Below are 20,050 nucleotides of genomic sequence, written 5' to 3'. Positions count from 1 at the left end.
ATACATTCTTTCACAATGGGTGAACTGGGGACAGATAACGTCAGTGCAAGGAAGCAATTTGCTGTGAACATTTCTCATATACAAAGTCCACCATTTTGACGTTGAACATGCAGCTACTTGGTGCAACATAGTTCATAAACGTGCAACATGTTTGCAGGACCCACAAGACAAAAGCTTAACACAATCCTTACAAAATCAATAAACTTGCTAATATATACAGTGCTTTAATCATTACTTAATACCTAACAACCTAAAGATTCTTTTGCACGGCTCCAAACATATTTAATGTAAGGAAAAAAAAATATATTTGAACATATTACTATCTTTAAAACTAAAAATTATAGAACTAGTAGTTGTCATGTCTTCCAAGAATAAAGGGTAAAAGAAGAATCTTATGAGTTGCACAAGACCGTGGCAATTTTTGTAACGTTTTGTTTCTTCACGGTTTAGTAGGTATGTTTGCAGGGATTCTCTGCCTTCCTAGTAACTCTACCCGAATCCATCTGAGGAACCCGAGGCTTAAAACAACATTAGTATTACCAAACACATCCGTTAACCTCAATGAATCAACATGGGAAGCACATGGTTGTCAATGTTAATAGAACACAATCAACTTTGTTTGAAATTACAATTAATGAAACCATATATTAAAAGAAAATTCCAACACTACATGTAGGTATTTTGTGATCATTCAAAATAACTGTACTCCTGCAATTATTATATTTGAGAAATAGAATTCACTTTTTTTAATGGAGTATTTATAAAGTCATCAAGAAACAGCCTAGAATACCTCAGCAATGATCTTTACAGGATAAAGTCATTGAGAGAGTTGAGGTTACACAGACACTGTCTTTTCTGAATAAATATAGTTTCATACTCCAACATTTTGGCAATGGCCAGAGACTGTTCTTGTGAATGTGCATATATGAGAAACTTTGGAGCAAATTCATCTTGCAATTTTAGCTATTTTCTAGTGGCTTAAAATGTTAACAAGTTGGACCTTCCAGTCTGGTAGGCCTTTTCAAAGCTGTTGGGTGGATATAGAGACTTCATTCAGCCTGGTGTGCGGCTTGTGTCAGAATGTGAGACTAAGTATCCAGTTAATTACTCTTAAATATTATATTAGGTATCTACGTTTATCTCATGCAAGAATGTTGCTGTTGAACCTCTGCACCCTCAAAACACAATTAGAGCGTGGATGTTATCTTTTTAAACAGGAAGGTCTTCAAGTTCTTCCTAAAAGACAGTAGTTGCGAGTCATCCTTCAGGCTAGCTGGTAACTCGTTCCAGATTTGCGGGAGAAGTACAGACAAAGCCTTGCCCCCTTTGGATTTTAGCTTAAATCTGGGTTGAGTCAAGTTGAAGGATTTGCCCGAGCGCAAGGCTCTACCTAGGATGTACTTCCTCAAACGCTCTTTGATGTATTCCAGGGCTCTGCCAAAAATGGCTTTATGGGCCATTTAAAGACATTTAAACTGCACTCTAAGTTTGACGGGCAGCCAATGCAGCTTTCGGAGTAAGGGGGTGGCATGCGAATTCCTCGGAAGAGAGTAAATCAGCCTGTCTGTGTCATTCTGTATCACCTGCAGTTTCCTTAAAAGCTTCTGCGGGAGGCCAAGATACAAAGCATTGCTGTAGTCCAATCTCGAGATGACCGTGGCGGACACTATGGATTGCAGTGTGGGGGCCGATAGAATGGGTACTAACTTCCGGAGTTGCCTAAGCACCCCCGTGCAAGACCCCACCACTGCCGAGACTTGGGGAGCCATAGTAAGGTCTGCATCAATCTTCAACCCCAGGCTTTTGACCATCCTTCCAGGAATAGGTGTAGTCCCCAATTCTGGGGGTCAAAACAACTCACCCCAGGGGTTTACTTGATTGGTGACGACCAGCACCTCCGTTTTTTCGGCGTTCACTTTCAGGAGGTTCTTGGTCATCCAGTTTACAGTGAATCTGAGCAGATTCCTTACCGATTCCTGTGCTTCCCTAGTGTCCTCCAGCTGAACCAAAAGGTGGGTATCATCAGCATAGTTAAAGATTTGGCAGTTCCTATGCATTAACTCCCCCACAAGAGGTTGGAGATAGATGTTAAATAGCAGGGGAGATAGCGCAGACCCCTGGGGTACACCCCAGGTCACCGCACTTGGCTCCGATAGCTGCTCTCCCAACTGCACTCTCTGGGTCCGACCCATAAGAAAAGATTCAAGCCACTTGAGTGCTTGCCCGGTTATTCCCAGCTTCGCGATACGGTCCAGCAAGATGGTATGGCTGACCGTATCAAACGCCGCTGACAAGTCCAATAGAATCAGGGCACAAGGTTGTTTATTGTCTACCCTGACTTTCAACTCATCAGCAACTGTGGCCATCACCAGTTCTGTACTATGTTGTGGCTGAAAGCCTGCCTGCCTTGCGTGGAGTAGACCGTGTTCCTCCAGGTAACCGGCCAGTGTGTTCAAACCATGCTTTTCCAGGATCTTCCCCAGAAATGGCAAATGGGAGATAGGCCTATAGTTCTTTAATGCCTTGGTGTCTGCTCCTGCTTTCTTCAGGAGTGGAGTGACCCTAGCTTCCTTCAGATTCGATGGAAGATAGCCCGCCTCTAATGATTCATTTAATAGGCTCACCAGCTGACTTTGAATGCCGGGCAAGGCCATTTGAAAAATTCTCGGAGGGCATGGATCCAAACTGGATTCTGACTTTATTTGGCCGGCGATCTCCGCCAAGCTCTCCTCGTCCAAGCATGGCATATTGCTCAGCAACCCTGTCAGTTCCTGGCGGGATGGCAGGAAAGGATCAGCTGGGGTCTCCCTGATGTCCTAATATTGTCCTGCACTTTCTGGAAAAAACCTCTGGAAGGTTTCGCAGTCCGGTTGGTCAGATGCTAGATTTTTCCCCTCCAGCTGTGTAAGCTCCCTGAGGATTGCAAATGTCTCCCTTTGCTTGTTCACAGCACCTCTAATTCTGTCCTCATAGAAGGCTGCCTTCCTCGTCAGGATGTCCGCCTTGCATTTTGACAGAAGTGCTTTATAGGCTTCCGACTCCGCTAAATTGTAACTGAGTCTCCACCTTCTCTCCGCCTTGGGAAGAGCTTGTTTCTTTTCCCTGAGCGAGGCGTCAAACCAAGGTGCTCCCTTTCCTTTGGCTCTGGTCTTCTCCCACCTCTCAGGAGCCAGCTTATCCAGGGCAGCGCAGATCCAGACCATAAAGGCTGTAGCATCGGAGTCTAGGTTATTCTCATTCCTCTCAGATGGTGCTGTGGAAAGTAGCATAGAGATTAGAGAGTCTGCTTCCACCCTCTTCCATGGTCGGACCTTTCTACCCCGCGGGGTGGACGTTACTGGTGATAGGTCCACTGGGACCCAACACTTAATCCACTTAATCCACAAGTGGTCTGACCATATGCAAGGACTAACCTCGGTTATTTCTATCTGAGATATGGAGGACCAAATTAGATCCAACGTATGGCCCTTTACATGCGTAGGCCCCATTACTTATTGCCTTAAGTTCTCTATAGGGTCTCTGGGTAACTTATCCCAGTGATAGTTGAAGTCCCCTACCACCATAAGCGATTTGTATCTGGAGCCCAAGTCAGTTAAGAACTCCAAAAAGGCTTCATTGAAGTCTGGGGAGCTCTTTGGTGGACGATACACTACGACCAACAGGAAGATTTTTGTGAAATTTTTATACCGAGCACCTCCGCGCTATCACAATTTTCAGTGACGACCTGTGTCACCCTGAGATTTTTAAAAAAAAGAATGGCGACACCCCCACCCCTACGCTCCTTGGGGCGATTATACCATAAAGCATCATATTCAAGTGGCAATGCCGCCAGTATATCGGGGGTAGATGAAGCCCCTAACCAGGTCTCCGTGAGGGCAAGGATGTCAATGTCGCCATCCATCAGGAGTGAGAATACTTCCAAATGGTGCTTTTGCAAGGAGTGTGTGTTCAACATTGCTATGTTTAGCCCCTGGGTCCTATGGGGATGTGGCAAGGTCTTAGATCGTCTAGGTTCGCCCTCTCCCTGCAACAAGGCTTCTTTCCGGAGCTTGGCTAATGTTGTCATATCTAGCCCTTCATTACCGGTTCTTAGAGCCCAGAGACTGTCCATGGAATAAATTTGAGACCGTCGAGGGGTACTGGCCCCTTGGCCCGTCCTGGCGCGGACGGGCGCAGACGGGCTTGCCGCTGGCGCGCTCGCTGCGCGCTTGCATTCTGGTTCTTTAAATAGTGTATGGCAAGGAGCCCTCGAAGATACTAGAGCGCTACCCAAGGAGGCGTCTTGGGAGCGTCTCTAAGCCCCTGAGCCCCCACTCAAGATGGCGGTCGGGAATGAGGCGGCGCGAGTCTCACCCAAGTAGTGAGGGTCAGTAATTTTAATGTGCAGGCAATGCTGCTATAAAGGGAGCAAAGAGCACAGAAATAAAAGGTTAAGCTAGCGCTAATTCCAAAATTTCGACAACACAACAAATTCGATTTTAAAAAGGAGCGTAATACTCAGACACTGTTTAAAAGTACAGGCACGGATTCAATAGCGGCAGCGTGACACACCAATTCTTTGTATGTGCGTTGCAAACTGGTCCCCTAAATAGCGTTTGCCAAGGAGCCCTCGAACACACTAGAGCGCTACCCAAGAAGGCGTCTTGGGAGCGTCTCTAAGCCCCTGAGCCCCCACTCAAGATGGCGGTCGGGAATGAGGCGGCGCGAGTCTCACCCAAGTGGTGACTAGTGAGGGTCAGTAATTTTAATGTGCAGGCAACGCGGATATAAAGGGAGCAAAGAGCACAGAAATAAAAGGTTAAGCTAGCGCTAATTCCACAATTTCGACAACACAACAAATTTGATTTTAAAAAGGAGCGTAATAGACCAACACTGTTTAAAAGTACAGGCACGGATTCAATAGCGGCAGCGTGACACACCAATTCGTTCGGGGGTAGGTTTGGGTTTTGGGGTACTGGGGTATTTTAGGGTTCAGGGCTAGGTTTGGGTTTTGGGGTACCGGGGTATTTTTAGGGTTCAGAGCTAGGTTTGCCTTTTGTGGTACAGGAGTATTTTAGGGTTCAGGGGTAGGTTTGGGTTTTGGGGTACAGGGTTATTTTTAGGGTTCAGGGCTAGGTTTGGGTTTTGGGGAACAAGGGTATTTTAAGGGTTCAGGGCTAGGTTTGGGTTTTGGGGTACAGGGGTATTTAATGGCTTTAGGGATGGGTTTGGGTTTTGGGGTACAGGGTATATTTATAGGGTTAAATGGGTTAGTGTTTAAGGATGTTTGGGTATTTTAAGGAGTAAGGGTGGGTTATGATTATGGGGTGCAGGGGTATTTAAAGGGAGCAGGGTGGGATTAGCACACGATATGAGATGGCATGAATGGCAGAACGTACCACATGCCCCCAGTGTTTGTCACGCCCCCGGCACACGCCCACAGCACAACGCAGACACGCCCACAAGGGACTACTTTGCTGGCACGGGCCTTTTACCTTTTAAAAGTATATGGTGGGCGTCTGCATAGCCTATGTCCTTCTGCTGCAACTGCCCTTTCTAATGCTGTACTGGGTGTTGTGATTGGTGCTGTGGTTCCGGAGATTACTAGCCTCAAAGGTTTGGGCTCTCTCTTTATTATATTAGTATGGATGAACAAATAGGTAGTAGTGTTCCCTAACAGGGAAATGTCTGCACATTCAATTAAATAGTTACATTTATCAGTTTGCGTGAGAATATGATTGATCTACCACAATAATCCAAACGGGTGCTTGATTTACGCTAAACACCTACTACTTAATCGGTGTTGTGAGCACACCAAGATGTGCATCCAATACAAGAAGAAAATTAGGGTTTTTACAGCACACCAATTGTCATTATTTAGTCATCAGCATGTAAATCATGTCTATGGGTATGAATTATCCCATTAGCTTCACTAAGAGACAATTTCAACACAAATAGTTCAAAATTGAAAATCCAGACTTAATTATCTTGCTGTTGAGTATCCTTTATTTCAAATTAATATTTCCGTTAAAAATCTTACAGCACACGACTTGCAGACACGTGTTTCGTCTTTTTCAAAGACTTTTTCAAGGTATTAACACAAGTATCAGGTTCCGCAGGTCAACTCTCACAATCACCACCGTTTTCCGAGCTCTCACAGGCTCAAGGTAATGTAATAATCCTGGCATCCCGTATGTAGCTGGGTAAAACAAGTAACAAATGAAGGAGGCCCCCTTAACTGTCAGTTCTGGGACAGGGGAGAATAGGTAGTAAGGCAAGGAAGTCCCACAGTTGGCCCTGATTGGGCGGTATGACCTTGCGGATGCCCAAACTTATGTTTTTACAAATACCAATCACACATTGTTGTATGCAAAACCTAATCGTTGCTAAGGTAGCTAGTAAGGCGGCCAACACCCAGATACAAACGAATCAAAATATTTTTAGTGCTCTTACATTCTTTTAGTTTAATCAAATTCTAAAAAGGACAGGACGTGTAGGTTTTTAGAAAAATATAACAATATATGTTTATTTCAGAGGTCATTCGCAAAAACACAGATAATTAAAAACAATTTATACAGTAACTAGATTAAAAACAAGATAAAAAATACAGTGGTATGTACTTCAAGACAAAAGTCCATTCATAAGCAATATAAACACAACAATTTATTGCAAGAACAGGGGTCGACGCGGCGTTTCGGTTTTTTGGAGAAGCGATTAAAAACCTTCTTCAGGACCAAGTTCTTAATTGTTTAAAGCTCTCAGCCCGATAAATCCGGGGAGACTGTCTTCCCAAGTATCCTTTTTGGGTTTCAACTGGACTGTATGCTGCCAGGTCTGCAGGTAGTTATAAATCCTTATGGTTTCTTTAAGGAAGTTGTCGCGTTAGTAGTAGGAGCCACCGATATATATATTTCAAAAGGGCCAGATATTTAATTACTGGCTCCCCAAGTCAACATCACCTTTTCCTTTTGGCGCTGTACTGATATGCGCTGCCTTATATTAAAGCGCTGCTCCTTACACTGAAGTTTGTAGTTCGGCCTCCCTGCTCCTACTGCTACGCTCCTTCCGGGATCAATGATAAAGTGATATGTCCGGGATCACTTTATCATTGATCCCGGAAGGAGCGTAGCAGTAGGAGCAGGGAGGCCGAACTACAAACTTCAGTGTAAGGAGCAGCGCTTTAATATAAGGCAGCGCATATCAGTACAGCGCCAAAAGGAAAAGGTGATGTTGACTTGGGGAGCCAGTAATTAAATATCTGGCCCTTTTGAAATATATATATTGGTGGCTCCTACTACTAACGCGACAACTTCCTTAAAGAAACCATAAGGATTTATAACTACCTGCAGACCTGGCAGCATACAGTCCAGTTGAAACCCAAAAAGGATACTTGGGAAGACAGCCTCCCCGGATTTATCGGGCTGAGAGCTTTAAACAATTAAGAACTTGGTCCTGAAGAAGGTTTTTAATCGCTTCTCCAAAAAACCGAAACGCCGCGTCGACCCCTGTTCTTGCAATAAATTGTTGTGTTTATATTGCTTATGAATGGACTTTTGTCTTGAAGTACATACCACTGTATTTTTTATCTTGTTTTTATTCTAGTTACTGTATAAATTGTTTTTAATTATCTGTGTTTTTGCGAATGACCTCTGAAATAAACATATATTGTTATATTTTTCTAAAAACCTACACGTCCTGTCCTTTTTAGAATTTGATTAAACTAAAAGAATGTAAGAGCACTAAAAATATTTTGATTCGTTTGTATCTGGGTGTTGGCCGCCTTACTAGCTACCTTAGCAACGATTAGGTTTTGCATACAACAATGTGTGATTGGTATTTGTAAAAACTTAAGTTTGGGCATCCGCAAGGTCATACCGCCCAATCAGGGCCAACTGTGGGACTTCCTTGCCTTACTATCCCGTATGTAGCACCTCAATGGTCAATATACAATGTTGTTTTCTAATGGGCAATTTGTTCACCAATGGTTATAGTGTTACTGGAGGGGGGGGGGGCAATATGTGTTCCAATCCCGCAGTGCGTGAGAAAGTTCTGTATACCAACTGCAAAGTCTAGGAAGTCTAGGTCCAGGCCAACTCTTTTCTCAGAATAATGGAATTCTTGTTGATGGTATGACCATATTAAAAGTTTGTATCAGAGACTTTAAGTTATTATATAACCTCAAACAAATGTTCACTGTACACTGTCATAGGCGCCTGGCACCCCAATCTTCAGTTCAACCATAGTAAGTTAAAGACCTTTGTAGAAACGTAGCCCGTAGTCACTCGCACGTCCTTCCTTGCCTTGAAAAAGTTTTTGAAAAAGACAAAACGTGTCGGCAAGTCGTGTGCTGGAAGCATTTTAACGAAAATATAAATTTTGAAATAAAGGATACTCAACAGCAAGATAATTAAGTCTGGATTCTCAATTTTGAACTATTTGTGTTGAAATTGTCTCTAAGTGAAGCTAATGGGATAATTCATACCCATAGACATGATTTACATGCGGATGACTAAATAATGACATTTGGTGTGCTGTAAAAACCCTAATTTTCTTCTTAGATCTCTTTTTATTCAGCCTTGATTTGAAAAACGGGATAAAAGACGTAAAACATATGGGGGAACATCTATCGGACCACTCTGAAGTAATTCTAGCTTTAAAATTCCCAGCTAGACCTCGGTTTAGGAGATGGGACTTTAGATCATGCCATTCCGGAAGTGATAGAGAACCTAACTAGAGAGACAAGGGATATTTTTTTAAACTTTGATAGTGCCCCAATAGAAATAGTGTGGGATTCATATAAAGCCCTTTTGAGAGGTTGCCTAACCGCTGCAGATTGCCAGACAAAAAAATACAGATCTGAGGTGGAGGAGCTAGCGAGTGTAGGATTCAGAAGTTAGAGCAAAGGCACAATACCCAAGGGAACATCTGTCGATTGAGGACATCTCAGCAGAGCTGCAAACGCTTAAACTAGATCTGGTGGGGGTAATTTACTCAAGGTTTAAAAGGAAATGGCAGGCGAGTAATCTTTCTTACTTTGAGAATGGGGAAGGCTGTGGAAAGCTCTTAGCCTGGACGACTAAACAAGACCTAGCAAGGGGAAGGATAAGGGAGATGAGATACGAAGCCTCAGGGAGCATACTTAAGAGTCCTGTAGAGATCGAAGAAGCTTTCCTAAAGCATTTCGAAAAGGTGTACCGAGAAAATCAAACCATCTGAAATGAAGAAAAAAAAATTAAGACTTGCCTGGAACATAGTATAGAGAAGTAGAGAGGCGCACTCAATGAAGTCAGTGTTCTAAGAGTCCAAAAAAAAAGCGTAGATCTTCTGTTCTTATTCTAAATGTGTTCTTTATTTTCATATACAACGGCACAGCCAACGCGTTTCAATCCCATTCGTGCCTAGGGAATTTCATCAGGGCATGTACTAAAAAGTCAGGTCCATGCGATAATCCTAGATGAGGTCGCTCCTAGGAAGCTGATTTATAAGAATGATCACAGTAGACCATGATGTATTCCTGAAAAAGCTTCACACTCAGTTCCAAATAGAATGGTAATTCGAGACCCCCGGTTAGCTGGAAGGTATCACTTTGGCAACTCAAGAAGTATATTGGTTCCGGATCCCTTATGGAAAACTCCAAGGCGGAGGGGGGGGGTCAGGGTGCTCGGTAGAGTAACCGGCTTGAAAAGTGGATGTGATGCGTTAGTACGCAACGGTACCAATAGTGAGGTCTCCGTTCTCCGCCGCTACTCCTCGTGGATTTTTGGACGCGGGGTAGTCTCGGAGTGCGCCTGGAACATACCTCATCTGGCGATACACCTGCAGACTCTATTGAGGGTGATGGGAGCGCACGGGATGGGGGTGCGACACAGGGCATGGGAGAGGATACGAGCGAAGATAAAAGATCACTCACACGTAGCCTTAGAGACTAGGAAGGTCTAAATATGCAGACACCGAGAAGGCCCACATTCATGCATATTTACGTGTAATCATACTTTCATTGGTGGATAGTGGCAATGTTCCTATGCTAGAAATAGTTTTTTATTGTTCATATAGGGTTATGACCTTTTCTGAAGCAGTTCCATGATTATTGACCACCTAATGCAGCCGGCCCAATGAGGTTGTAGACGGCTTGTTGTGTTCTTCCCCCTCGCCACAAAGCCTATTAATGTGCTATCTTGCAGTACACCCATATGGGATGTGGACATTACATTGTGTACACTTTGTATGGCATCAATAAAGGTCTTTGGGGAAAAAAATAAAAGTAAATTAAGACCTGGCTTGACCAAGATGCCCCAAACAAAATCAATGAGGGTGAATCTAAAAATCTGAACAGCCCAATAATAATGAGTGAGATTAAAAAAGAAATAGCAGCGGGAAAATCTGGTAAAGCTGGGGGACCGGACGGGTTGCCGGCGGAATTGTATAGGTGTCTGATGGCGCCCCCTATCCCAGTAATGGAAAAGCTATTCTCTCATATCTTTGAAGAGGGAAGGTATGTGCAGCATACGTGGAATGAGGCCACTGTGGCTTTAATCCTCAAACCGTCAAAATTACACAGCTCCTGTGATTCATATAGACCTATCTCTCTGCTTAATCTTCACTATAAAATCTTCGCCAAGATTTAGGCAGAGAGGTTAAAAGGAGTGATAAGTGGTTTGTTACATAAAGATCAGAGAGTCTTTGTTCAAGGGAGAGGAATTCAAGACCTCACTTACAACTTGATTGGGGCAATTGATCTAGCAACGCTTTATAATGTACCGTTTGCCGTCATCACTCTGGTTGCCATAAATGCAGTCAACCGAGTTAATTGGCCCTACTTAATGCAGATAATGAGATTGTACAACCTGGGAGAATTTTTTAGTAGAACAGTAAACCTGATCTATCAATATCCCACAGCTAGAGTTTCAGTGAACGGGAACAGGTCTGCTCCTGTTAAAATCCAGAGGGGGACAAGGCAGGGGTGCCCATTACCACTTTTGCTGTTCAACTTGTACATCGAGCCGTTTGCTGGTAAGATCAGGTGGCATGCAGGAATATCACGCTTCAAATATAAGAGTTGGGGGGGAAAAGGTGGCATTATACAACGATGATTTGATGGTGTACAAGTCTGACTTGAATAAGGCAATCCCAATAATATACAACTTGGCATCTCAGTTCGGTCAGATATCTGGATACGAGATAAATGCTTCCAAAACAGAATGTATGGCATGGAATATGGACACACACACACACATCTAATGAAAAAAGAAATTAGATTCCTGGGCATCATGATCACACAGAGTATTGAGAGAATCATAGATACAAATCTATATAAAATTTGCAAAGAGATATGTAACTCTCAGACGAGCTGGGCATATTTACCTTTAACAATAATTGGTAGAGGTAACCTAATAAAAATGATGGTCTTACCGAAACTTACCTTCCTATTTCAAAATACCCCCCAACCTTCAAAGTAGAGGGTCTGATAAAACTTCAGGCAAAAATAAACAGCTTTATATGGGCCTCAAAAAGTACACGGAACTTGTGGGAAACAAGCATTTGCAATGCAATAGGTCTCGTAATAGAAAAGTTTGAGCTTTTGGTGTGTAAAATGTAAATATTTTTTAATTTTTGTTTTTCAAAATATAAAAGTATTAATTTTGTTATTAGAAATGGCAATAGTTATAAAGTTAGCAAATGTTACATCTATAGCATTAGTAAAGGTACATGTTTAGTTTTCCCCTGTCTTACATGTATTGATCTGATAAATCACCATGTTTTAACAAGAACAGAAGTGAAAACATTTAACATCTTTTTATGACATTTGTAATAAAGCTTGAAACATTGACAGAAAATATTTGAACCAGCTGTTGTTGAATGGTTGCACAGATTGATGCTGTGGTGGCGCTGAGTGATGTTGTTTTGGGGACAAGTGATGCTGGTGCGTTCAGTGATGCTGTTGTGGTGCCCCTGAGTGATGCTGTGGTGGTGCTGAGTGATGCTATGGTGATGCAATAGATAGAGTGAGTGCGATAGATAGATAAAGGGAGGGTGATAGATAGATAGATAGGTAGATAGATAGATAGAGGGAGGGAGGGTGATAGTGTGAGCGATAGATGGAGGGAGGGAGGGTGATAGAGTGATGGAGAGTGAGGGAGGGCGATAGAGTGAGGGAGGGCGATAGAGTGAGGGAGGGCGATAGAGTGAGGGAGGGCGATAGAGTGAGGGAGGGCGATAGAGTGAGGGAGGGCGATAGAGTGAGGGAGGGCGATAGAGTGAGGGAGGGCGATAGAGTGAGGGAGGGCGGAGAGGGGAGAGTGGTGAGAGGGGAGAGTGCTCTCTGATAGTAGTATACGGCAGCTACAATAACAAGCATTGGCAAATGATGAGGGAGGTGTGCCTAGATTGAGTGACCACATGAGGAGGAGGAAAGAGGGAGAAACAGGAGAGGAGGGAGCAGCGGCCGGATGTGGCGTAACAGCCAAAGCAGCTGACCGTGAAGCTGGGGAACCATGTTCGAATCTCGGCGTTGGCTCAAGCATCCTGTGATTGTGTGAAAATCACCTAATCTCCCTGTACCTGAAAAAGGAGTGTTCCTGCACCCAGATTTTCTTGGTGCAGTAATACCAGGCCCGATTTCACTGACTGGTAAAATCACAGGCAGGTCGGATAGGGGCTTCAGACACAAGCACAACATGGCCCGGGTCTTATCCCCTCGTATTGAATGGGAGAAAGCATGGATCACTCACCCCGCCGACCCACAGCCTGCCCTCTCCCATGGCATTTTCCAAAATGCCCTCACCCCACCCCTCAAAGGTCCCTCTCTCCATTTACCTCTTGCTCAAAGCACGTGTCAATCAGCAATGTCTATCACAAGAATTTCGGAATTCCATACATAGTCTGACCTGGAAAAAACAGTTCTGCATAGTTATTCCCAAATCTGGGGGATTCACTGGTAATTGCACAGTACTGGTGCAGTGTTTCTGAATGGTGCCAGTGTTAAAAGGTACAATGTTTACACCCCCACCAGTACTGTCCAACTCATATTTGGTCCCTTGGTGAGAAACCAGGGTGGATTTTAGCTTTAAGTCAAGTTTATAAGAAATAGGTTAGAGGGAAAACAAAAAACATTAGCAATACAAATGATGCTACCTCTTACAGAATTAGTAGTAATAGTAACAGCAATACTAGAAAAAGTAGCAGCAGTTAGGGTGATAGTAATAGGAGTTTGTCTCAGAGCCTTCATTATACAAGTTGGGTGGTAGTAGCTGTGGTCATAGTGGTAAAAGTCATAGCCCTGGTAATGGTGGTAGTAGTGGCTGGGAGCATAAGTAGAAACAGTCATGTTTTTTATCTGGTTCGAAGCCTATGCTTTCTAGGTTGCATTGCCTTCCATCAGTAGGTGTCTTGGAAGTGTCAGTAATCGTAGGGCAGCAAGGAAGGACCTTCATGTCTGTGCGTCTTTGGCAACTTTGTGCATGGTGCCCCAGTGGTGGTTCAGGGTCTTCAGTTCTGTTTTCACAGTTCTCCTCTGGGTGTTCTTTGGCCTGCCTCTTCTCCATTTGCCTTCTGGGGTCCACTGGAGAGATGTTCTTTTGATGGAGTCTTGTTCTCTTCAGATGGTGTGTCCTATCCATCGCCATGTTTTGCTTATGATGGTATTTATGCTCTGTTACTTGCATCTGGTGTTCCTGGTTGGAGATGGGTCGTGGCCAGAAAATGCACAGGACTCTTCTCAGGTCGCTGGTGTGGAAGGCTGACAGTTTGAGGATGTAGCTTTCCTCATCCCTAGCATTCTGTCTATGATTGTAATAGCGATTCCATTACAAGTTTTTCTTGAGTGATCCACAGTCTTCACACATTGTTTTTTGGGTTTTGCTTTGGTAAAGAATGCAATCACTTACACCAAGGTCCCCTATCAGCCTCAGAGAGGTGGTACGCGTGATGACGTCACGTGTAAAAGCAGCACAAGCACTGCTTTGCGCGCCCTCCTTTCCCACGCGCGGATTTCAATGGCTTCCACAATGCTCTCTCCTGCTTTGGGGAGCACGAGCGGAGTATCCGGGTGACGTTCGGAAGAGCGTCCTCAGCGGCAGCCCGCGCGAGCCATAAAAGGGGAACTTGGCAGGCGATGCAAGGGCTTTTATTATTTGTGAATGCGGCCTGTTGCTTTATATTATGTTCTTTCCTATTTATATCAAGGAGGGGGGTTATAACAAGTTTACAAGTGCGCGCAGCTGGCCACTGATTACATTCACCATCGGCGCTGCGTTGTGTAAACCACCTGATCCTGCCGCTGAGGTCACTGCGTGCGGTACATGTGGCCCCTCGCTCCGGCCGGTAAGGGGTGGGGCCGGAGGGCTGCAGTGGGGGGTTCTGGAGAGGAGTTCCACGGTGATAGGATAATGCGGATGTGTGGCGTTCAGCTGAGCGGGGGCTCTCATCTGTTGGTGGGGGTCATGTAATGTAGAGGCATCGGTGACGCACCGAGGGACGAGGGTCTATGTAGTTATTGGGGGTCCCGCGTTAGGGACTGTAACGGGGTTCATTTACTGGACACCGAGGAAAACAAATTAGGAAAGTGGTTTACACGTTGCGGAAATGGCGGGTCGCTGCAGTGAAGTGCTACAGTGCGGAAAACCTGCATAAAGGCGCTATAGTTGGCGCGTGGCCCAGCAGTGTGGAGGTGAGGGGCTCTGCGATGTTATGGGCCTTGCGTTATAGGGTGAGGGTTCCTGCGTCTGGGAGGTGGACAAGAGGGCTCGGACAGCGGAGACGTCGATGAGCGACTGTTCCTGCAGCTGAGAAATCGATAAGAGGGTCCTTGCACATGGGAGGTGGAGGAGACGGTCCCTCTGCGCCTGGGGGGGGTCGAGGAGAGGTTTTCTTCACATGAGAGCGAGGAGAGGGATCCTACACTTAAGACGTTGAGGAGAGGGTTCCAGCAGCCTGCAGCCGTGAGTAAGTGGCGGCGGGGGGGCGGGGCAGCTGAAGCCTTTGATGTGGCAAATGCTGCTGGCAGGGGGAAGCCTGTGGGGAAATGCGAGGCGCGGCCGTGAATAAGTGACGGCGGGGGGCGGGGCAGCTGAAGCCTTTGATGTGGCAAATGCTGCTGGCAGGGGGAAGCCTGTGGGTAAATGCAAGCTCGTGCACGAAGGAGCTTGTGGTCCCGTGATTTCACGTGAACTGTTGAGAATCCTCTTCATAAAAAGCCAGCTTTGTGGATGGACAGCATTAGGTCGCTCTACGAGACCTAAAAACTACGGAGAAAAAAGAACAAAGGAGAACTACTTTGTTTTGATGCATTTGTAAAAAAAGTTCTTCTATAGTTAATGCCTGAAGTTCACTCACTCTTCTGAGTGATGTAATAGCCAATAGGAAAGCAACTTTCCATGTGAGAAATTGCAGTTCACATCTGTGAAATGGCTCAAAGGGTGGACCCATTAGTCTGGTTAGAACAATGTTGAGATTCCACACTGGAGCAGGTGGATGTCTCAGGGGAATAACTTGAGTCCCTCCATAAACGCTTTAATGACAGGTACTCTAAAAAGAGTTAGATGTTGTCTATTTTGGAGATATGCGGCGATAGCAGTTAGATGTGAACATATGAACGTGTATGCTAAATTGGAAAGTTATAGATGTAACAAATAGCATATAATGCTTTGGACAGAAGCATCAAGCGGGTTGATGTGGTTGTTATTACAGTAATTCACAAACCGCTTCCACTTTGCTGCATAGTAGGCTCTTGTGGTAGGACGTATAGCTTCCTGATAATATTCATACAGTCTGCCTGTAGATTAAGATAGCCAAACCCTAGGACTTCAGGTGCAAGATCGCCAAATTGAGTTGACTGGGGTCTGGGTGTTTTATCTTTCCAACCCATGGCTCTGTGTGAGGAGATTGGGTGTAAGACGTAGTTTTTGATGAGGAACTACCAAGAGTTCCAATAGGGTTGCGAACCATGGTTGACGTGCCCATGTGGGAGCAACTAGAATTAATGTCAGGGACGATTGTTTGAGTTTCCGAACCACTAATGGAATGAGTGGGAGAGGGTGAAAAGCGTAAGCAAATATCCCTGACCAGTTCATCCATAGTGCATTGAGTTATTGCCTTTGTACAATGGGTGTGGTTACCTGGACGCGAAGTTTGGGCATTTTGCGTTTAGTTGCGTGGCGAACAGGTCTATGTCTGGAAAGCCCCACATTTGAAAGAATGGGAGGAGAACTTGAGGATGTAGTTCCCATTTGTGGATTTGCTGTGTCTGATGACTTAGCAGATCTGCTGCCCGATTGTCTACTCCTGGGAGGTGCTCTGCTAGGAGATAGATTTTGTGATGAATGGCCCATATCCAGATGTACTGTGCTAGGTGGGACAGTTAGAGGGAGGGTGTCCCCCCCCCCCCCCTGTTTTTGAATGTAGTACATGGTTGTCATGTTGCCTGTACGAATTAGTACAGTCTTGCGTACTAGCTGAACTTGAAATGCTTTCAAAGCCAGAAAAATCGCTAGCAGCTCTAGTTGATTTATATGAAGCTGTTTTTGTTGGGTGCTCCACATGCCTTGAATTGTGTGGGTTTCGAGACGCGCTCCCCAACCTGTCAGTGATGCCTCTGCTGTTAGTACTATTTGTGGAACCGGGTCGCTGAAGGGCCGCCCTTTCAAAAGGTTTTGTGTGTTCGATCACTACAGAGAGCAATGGGTGCGGCCGTCTACCAACACTAGATCTGATAACTGCCCTTGAGCATGGTTCCACTGACGTGCTAAGCATTTCTGTAGGGGACGCATCTGAAGTCTTGCGTAGTGAACTATGAAAATTCAAGACGCCATCATTCCCAGTAATTGCATGAACACTCGAGCTGGTAAGGAGTGTTAAGGCTGGAACTGAGACATTAGGTTTTGTATATTTCTGATTCTGGCTTGAGTTGGGTATGCTAGAGCTCTTTGTCTATAGTAGCTCCTAGATAGTCTTGAGACATGGATGGTTGGAGATGGGATTTGGTCTGATTTACTGTAAATCCTAGTTGGTTAAGGAGTTAGTTTCACAGTCTTGTGTGTCTTGTGCGTGCGACGCAGATAGCTTTTGTGCGAATTGGCCTTTATGAGCCAGTCATCCAAGTATAGGAAGACGTGAACCTATTGTCTTCTCAGGTGGGCTGCGACGACTGCCAAACATTTTGTGAAAACCCTGGGAGCGGATGTCACTCCGAAGGGAAGGACTTTGAATTGATAATGCTGTCCTGCTACCACAAACCTGAGGTATTTGCGGTACACAGGGTGTATTGGAATATGAAAGTAAGCGTCCTTTAAATCCAGAGTGGATGGAAAGTCGCCTTGCTGAAGGAGAGGAAGCACTTGGTGTTACCATATGAAAATGGTCCAACAGAATTTATAGATTTAGTTCTCGGAGGTCCAAAATAGGCCAGAGAAAGCCGTCCTTTTGGGGAATTAGGAAGTGGAGGGAGTACACTCCTGTTCCTTGGTATTGTAAAGGGACTGTTTCTATTGCCCTCTTTTGCAACAGAGAAAGAACCTCTTGCTTTAGAAGGGTGAGATGTTCTTGTGACATGAGGTGCGACCTTGGAGGAATATTCGGTGGAGTGCTTATAAGCTCCAGGCAATAACCAGATTGGATTATTTGTAGAACCCATTTGTCTGATGTAATCATATTCCAAATGGGTAGAAATTGTGAAAGGCGTCCGCCGACAGGAGTGCAATGATCGGGGGTATGGGAAATAAGTCACTGCTTGTTGTTTGTAGGGGGAAGTGCGTGTTAAATGACCTCTGCCCCTTCCCTGGCCGTCGTTTCCTCTATATCCTTCTCCAAATAAAACTCTTGAAGAGGGAGATTGTCTGTTGCCCTTGTAAGAGGAGGAGGTATTCTCTGTAGATACAGTTTTGGAGCCGCCCCTGTAAAATGAGCAGCGAAAGGAACCCCTGTTAGAAGGTGATTGTAAGGCTCCCATGGATTTAGCAACTTCTGTATCTTTTTTCATAATTTCTAGTTATACATCTACAGCTGGGCCAAAAAGATGTTCTTTATCAAAAGGTTGAATTAGAATAGAGGCTTGTACTTCAGGCTTGAACCCCAAAATCCTTAGCCAAGCATGTCTACGGAGTAGAACACTAGTGTTTACGGTCGAGCTGCTGTATCTGCCTGACCTAACGCACACCTGATAGCGGTATTGGTTATTAATTTGCCTTCTTGAATAAGGTCACTGGCTTTAGTCTTATGCTCATCTGCAAGGAATTCAATGAGCTTTTGGAGTTCGTCACAATGAGCTCTATCATACCTTGCCAACAATGCTTGTGCTTCGGCAATGCGCAAATTATTAGCCGCTTGTGAGGCTATCCTTTTTCCCGAAGCATCTAATAATTTGGACTCCTTATCAGGAGGAGGGGCATCCCCTGTTTGAGAGTTTTTGATCCGAGGCTCTTTATTTGCAGTACTTTCTTTAGATGCCGGTTTTGGCGTCCAACGTTTGGCTCTGAAGTTTTCAGCTCCGAAGATTTAGGTTTACGCAACGGTGGCACGGAACCTAGAAGATGTTGAGCTTTCAACGCCGAAGGTTTCGGGCCAGCACCAGCGTGGGGACGGGTAGAGCCCGAGCAGGAAGGCTGTTTATGTTTCGGCGCCAGCCCGAAGACGGAGTGCTCAAAACCTTTACTCGTGCCAACCTAGGCCCGAAAAGTCTAACTACAACAAATAACGGGCGGAATGCTGAATGATTCAAATATTCTCGACCAGTCAAGAGATCTGGGTTAAATCCATCATTCTTTTGCCCACTACGCCAACCCAGTTTGGAACCAGCCATATGCAAATCAGTATTGACCCTGTGCCTCATGGGAACAGCCCAGCCTGAACTCTCAAGCCAGGTCCTCCCTGGACCGGAAACAAGCATCATGGGACAGGTTTAGGGGTATGTCACCCTTCATCAGCCAAGCTAGCTTGAATCCAGTGGCATAGTAAGCAGTGGATCAACGTTTGGGCATACCCATGCTAATTAGGGCGAAAAGTGTAACTGCAACAAATGGACGGAATGCTGAATAATCCAAAGTTTCTACCCCAGTCAAGAGATCTAGGTTAAATCCATCGTTCCTTTTCCTCTCTTCAGGAAGTTTGGCATGAATATGACCAGTTCCAGAACGAATCACTATTTCCTTCTGTTTCGGATCCGGTGGATTTTTGATCCTAGGCACTTTATTTGCTGCACTTTAGAGGCTGGTTTTGGCGTCGAAAGTTTCGGATCCTAAGTTTTCAGCTCCAAAGATTTAGGTCTACGTAACAGTGGCACGGAACCCAGAAGGTGTTTCGCTTTCGACGCCAAACGTTTCGGATCGGCACCAGCATAGGGACGGGTAGAGCCCGTGCCGGAAGGCTGTTTATGTTTCGTCGCCAAACCCGAAGTCTGGGTGCTCAAAACCTTTTCTCACTGCCGACCTTGGCTCGAAGGCAGAGGAGGGACCGGAACCTTTTTTTTATAAAGGAAATGGTATGGCAACGAAGTCTGTTTACTCACGATCCGTTGTCCTGGTGTCAGGTCTTCAGAGTCTGATACGGAGATGTGCTCCTCCTCCATTTTGGCTGCCTGTGCTTGCAATTCTTCGTATTCGGACTCCTCTCCAAGGAGGTCTGGCGCAGAGCCGCTTTGTTGGTATATTTTGTGACGTCAAGCCCAAAGATCACAGAGGGTTTTCTTCAACCGAAACGACAGACATGCATCACAGTCTTCCTCAACGTGTTCCGGGGATAGGCAAAGGATGCACGCTTCGTGCAAGTCGGTGCGTGGGAACTTAGCGTGACACCCTGGGCATAACTTGAATGGAGTCCGTTCCATCAGCTGCTACTGATCCCGGCGCAGGTAGGTCCAACGGCCTTACACAAATGTTCTGATCGAAGGTTAACATCTCTGGTGTCTAGATGAATCCAATATAGATCTCGTTAAACTGGAAACTAGAGTTTCCAGTTCTAGGCAGGGCCAATTGAATGTAGTAGGCTGTATTAACATTTTGAAATAACCGCCATTAGATCTACTATGTTGTTACATTCATTTAACTCGAGATATATACTTTCATTCATCAACCTACGGTGCTTA

At 45.0% G+C, this 20,050-nt stretch overlaps 1 protein-coding gene across 6 annotated transcripts in view; it reads right to left on the bottom strand.

Annotated features, from left to right (window-relative positions):
- BRD4 (bromodomain containing 4) overlaps positions 1-20,050 on the bottom strand; it is a 1,320,550-nt gene that overhangs the window by 1,083,952 nt on the left and 216,548 nt on the right. The window lies entirely within an intron of this gene.

The sequence above is a fragment of the Lissotriton vulgaris genome, chromosome 1_1 (assembly GCF_964263255.1).
Source record: "Lissotriton vulgaris chromosome 1_1, aLisVul1.2, whole genome shotgun sequence".
NCBI lineage: Eukaryota > Metazoa > Chordata > Amphibia > Caudata > Salamandridae > Lissotriton > Lissotriton vulgaris.
The sequence above is the reverse complement of the archived record's forward strand: the minus strand, read 5'-3'. Positions and strand labels throughout refer to the sequence as shown.